At 43.1% G+C, this 4,989-nt stretch overlaps 1 long non-coding RNA gene across 1 annotated transcript; it reads right to left on the minus strand.

Annotated features, from left to right (window-relative positions):
* On the minus strand, window positions 1–4,188 carry LOC147115218 (uncharacterized). Its single transcript, XR_015079092.1, has 2 exons — window positions 3,875–4,188; window positions 1–523 (listed from the first exon to the last, which is right to left on the minus strand). It is a non-coding gene; the product is annotated as an uncharacterized LOC147115218 (long non-coding RNA).
* Between the last annotated feature and the right edge of the window lie 801 nt (window positions 4,189–4,989).

Genomic DNA, 4,989 nt, shown 5'->3' on the forward strand with positions numbered 1-4,989 from the left:
CAAATTATGAATCAGGTTTATTAAGAAATAAAATTAGCAGAAGAGCAAACTCAACATATTTCATTAAGATACAAAAACAAGCATACAGTCCATATTTCAAAACAATAAAAATGTCTTTAAATTCTAGTCACTCTAATATTACACTTGTACCTTGGACCAATGTCTGTGATGCAAAGTATATATGTAAAATTGGTTATTCATGGAGTCCTTCATCATGGAGAACAATTTTTTAAGGGAAATTATGTAGTTTGATACAGGAGATTTTCTTAAACTTCTGTTATTAAAGCAGCATGCACTACATTTAAACTCCGTAAACAATTTTATTTCTAGGTTATCTCACTCACTACATTAATATATCTTTTAAAGTATACACTGATGCACCCCATTCTTGTACAAAGTATTTCACAATAGTTGTATAAATAATTCTATGATGATTCAGTCTGATCAACAACAGCTTTTCCTGTTTTACTCATTATGCAAAGTACGTGAGCTGTCCTCTGTAGTCTTGTAGTATTTGTCTTGTCTGCAAAAAACAATTTGATTATATTAGCTGGCTCAGTTCATAGAATGTGAATGTATTTGATAGTTGATAGTCAAGTATGTCACGCACACGCGCACACGCACACACACACACACCATGGTAATGCACCCAGCTCTAGTGAGCAGCAACAGATGCTAATAGCAGGGACAGCCCAGAAGACAGCTTGCTGGAGGGCGGGGTTCTCGCCCAGCTCTGCTGAGGAGGACATAGATGAAGACTTCAGGGGCCCAGCTACAAGAAGAAAACTGCTTGCTTCGCACAAGCAGTTATATCAGGTATTGGAAGGCCTGCCGAAGAGTTTCACCACCATGGGTGACAGTATGGAGGAGTCTGTATCCCGCCTGTGTAATGTCATCTCGCATGGCATCACCACTTTGCAGTCTATCTTAGTGTATGGCCACCTCCTTAGTGTATGGCCACCTCTAGGGAGGCTGCAACTAGGCCCTCACAACAGGAGTCAATGTTCACCAGCCTATGCAGCTTTGGTGGAAACTCAAATGACTGCCATGCAGGCTCTGGACTCCATCTGTGCTCCTTGGAGAGATTGGTGGACACATGGATGGGGCACTGAAGACATCACTCATCTCCTGCAGTCTGCTCTCCCCCAGCCTCATGCAGTGGCGCAGCAGCAGCATGTGTTGCCCTTTCTCAGGATGTCAGCACATCTGCTCCCTTGCCCACCCCTTCAACCAACACCAACCATGCTGCCAGAAAGCCAGCAAGGCTAGACTGAAGTGCTGCAGTCTATATTCATCCCCTCAGAGCTCGAGCTGCCATAAATCCTTCTGCAGAGATTACACCAGTTGAACATTAATGGAGTGGAAGTCCTTCTTGTTGAAAAAGGCTGCTGGCTTGTCTTCTGGTACCCTGATAGCTAAATGAGTGCAGTCTACTATGCCCTGGAGGCTAGGGAAGCTGGCCACTGCTGCAAATTCTAGAGCTCTCTCATGCTTGATGTTGGTGTCCATTGGGAAGGTAATGTACTTGTTTGCTCTAGCAAAGAGGTCATTGGTGAACTGCTTGATGCAGCTGTGCACTGCACACACTGGGAGATACGGAGTTGTCCCCTGTAGCAAGTTGGAAGGAGCCTGAGGCAAAAAAAATAGTGGTGACTTTGCCAGCCATTGGCAAAGCATGGCCCCTTGGTCTAACAGGCAGCAGGTCCTACAGCAATAAGCTGCATAAGTCAGCAACAGTCTGCCTGGTGAAGTGCAGCCTCCTCATGCACTGCTCAGAAATATCCAAGAAACTAACTCTTGACATATAGACCCTATGGGCTGGGTAAAGACTTCTACGAGCAGCACCCCTCACCTATCTTCTAACAGGCCCACCTGCTGTTTGTGCTTGTTGAGTCTTTTGCTGGCTCTCTTTCTCCAACTGTTCATCCATCCAAAGAAGTGAAGCAAATACCGCACCCGTGATAAGCAGTGAGTGCTTAATCAGGGTCGGTAAGGGGAAAAGAAATGAGAAACAAACAAACTGGAAACTCAGAACTGCCTTCGAAATGCACTTCTCACATTAGCACACAGATTCTAAGAGCTGTATACTTGCAGCTGAGTGCCCCTTTAAATGCAGTTTCCAGTCATGTTAGTCAGTTTGTGAAGCCAATCCTGCTAGGTTTTACTCAGCGTGTTTGCCGCTGGGCAGGACTTCTTATCCACCCAGTTGAAATCGCATTGGGAACCTAATGATGTCATAGGACCCCCCGATTTGAATTTATTCTCTTCTGGTGGGTGCGTTTGCTGCTTGAGTCAGCTCCGGAGTTAAAATGGCAGTCGGCATGAACGGGGCGGTAAGTGGATTTTTGAGATTTTTTCTGATTACCCATCCTGTTCCCGCCACGTGGTTTGGCTTAAAATTGGGGCCCTCGTTTTTAAATGGCTGTACTGGGCCTAAACCTCGTGCCAGATTTTAATTTGTGCCTATAAGAATATGAATCATGTGGACATTTTATGCCAATTAGGGAGGATTGCTGGTAACAGGCAGGCACTTGCAGTTTAATGATTAATGAGCATTGGTAATAGCAATTTGAATCTACCCTTAATAATGTTCTGGCAAATTATTTTTTCTTAAAAACAAATATTCTCCTCTGTTAAATAGCTGGAATCCTTTCCCAGTGGGACAGATCTTTATTTGTCAATGCTTTATCATTGGGCTAGATAAGCCTCCCTAAATCCACATGCTGGAAGCAATCATTCTTTTAAGGTATTAATCACCTTGAATATCAATGAAGGTGATTAAAATAAGTAAATGAAAGCCTTAATATTCAGACTGGAAAACAGATGGGGCAGAGACCCTGGCTTGTTTCGGTACATTCCAAAGCTTGTGTTCCTCCAGTCAAAAATAGATCTCTATGACTATTTATAGAATTTAAAAAATAAAGCTTTGTCATTTGATTAGCTGAAAACACAAAACTCCATTGTAAAAGTAATTTGTCACTGAAAAATATTAAATTTGTAACAAAATGTTTGAGATTTGACTGTGAAGTAAGCCCCCAAAGTGCGGACCAAGTGATATACAAGGTCAACATCACCGGCTTGTTGAAAGACAGACAGACCAACGAATTGAAGTCACAACGGTTTATTCAGGCCTGGGGAGAACCTTTCAGATCGCTGTCTGAATCCAACTCCACCGATATCCTGGCAACGTCCACAGTTACACAAAAATTAAGTCCCTGCCCGAGGGACGGGGGTAAGCTTATCAGCATATACAGAGTTATAGCTAAATTGCAATTATAGAACCATGACATTTCCTCTTCCTGCCACCCCAAATCCCACATTCCAGTTATCAATTGCTCCCATCGCGTCCTGTGACTATGGGGCCTCATCTTAATTGCTTTACAACCATCTAATTGCCCGTAGCCAGGTGGGGTTACTCATTACGTTTCCTTAAGATAACAGTCCTCATTAAGGCGTGCAAAGCACAGACTCTGGCCTCGACTCGGGTTACCCCTGCAAAGCAAGCACATCCTCATTAGTCCCACCATACTTTGAAGAATGCAACCCTGTTGTAATTTATAACAAACGACTTCTTCAATGTGTTATCTTGTATATGTGCTGCCTCGCCTGGCTAATCAGACATCCTCTCTAATCTTTCCACGAGTTGCTCTGCAGTTTAATCTCTCAGCAGTTGAAGTCACCTAATCATGTTTTTAGAACTTAGCTGGGTAAATGCAATATACAGAACTCTATATCGTTTAACTCAGAGTATGAATTAACCCATTACCTCCACCTTGTACATTGGTGTTGCAATTGAATCCTGGTTGTCTTGCCCTGTTATGCCCAATTCTTAATATCTTACTTCAACTGCAAACTAAAAGTAATAACGTAGTACCTCTCTATGACTCAATATTTTTGGATTTCTTCTTTAAAGCAGCTATTAAAGCAGAGTTCTTCTTCTCCAACCTTGGAATTAAAAAATAGATTTTTTGCATGTTATTTATTACAATTTGAATTTCAATTGACTTTGTCAATCATAAATTCCCCTTCCCAATAATAAATCATTCATGCTATTTACTTGGATACCTGTTCAAAGCTAAATTGTATATATCAGAATTCTGTTACATACCATAATTATCACTATCCATAGAAACATAGAAGATAGGAGCAGGAGTAGGCCATTCGGCCCCTCGAGCCTGCTCCACCATTCAATGCAATCATGGCTGATCATCCAAATTCAGTACCCGGTCCCTGCTTTCTCCCCATACCCCTTGATCCCTTTAGCCTTAAGAAATATATCCAACTCCTTCTTGAATATATTTAATGTATTGGCCTCTACTGCCTTCTGTGGTAGAGAATTCCACAGGTTCACCACTCTCTGGGTGAAGAAATTCCTCCTCATTTCTGTCCTAAATGGCCTACCCCTTATCCTTAGACTGTGACCCCTGGTTCTGGACTCCCCGACCATCGGGAACATCCTTCCTGCATCTAGTCTCTCCAGTCCTGTCAGAATTTTATAAGTTTCAATGAGATCCCCTTTCATTCTTCTAAACTCCAGCGAGTACAAGCCCAATCGACCCAATCTCTCCTCATACGTCATTCCTGCCATACCAGGTATCAGCCTGGTGAATCTTCGCTGCACTCTCCCCATGGCAAGAACATCCTTCCTCAGATAAGGCGACCAAAACTGCACATGATACTCAAGCTGCGGTCTCACCAAGGCCCTGTACAACTGCAGCAAGACATCCTTGCCCCTGTACTCGAATCCTCTCGCTACGAAGGCCAACATACCATTTGCCTTCTTAACCGCCTGCTGCACCTGCATGCTTACCTTCAGCAACTGGTGCACAAGGACACCCAGGTCTCGTTGCACTTCCCCTTCTCCCAATCTATTGCCATTCAGATAGTAATCTGCCTTCCTGTTTTTGCCACCAAAGTGGATAACCTCACATTTATCCACATTATATTGCATCTGCCATGCTTTTGCCCAATCACCCAACCTGTCCAAAT

This window comes from Somniosus microcephalus, chromosome 7 (assembly GCF_052327205.1).
Source record: "Somniosus microcephalus isolate GS21.2 chromosome 7, FLI_Smic_1.0, whole genome shotgun sequence".
Lineage (NCBI taxonomy): Eukaryota > Metazoa > Chordata > Chondrichthyes > Squaliformes > Somniosidae > Somniosus > Somniosus microcephalus.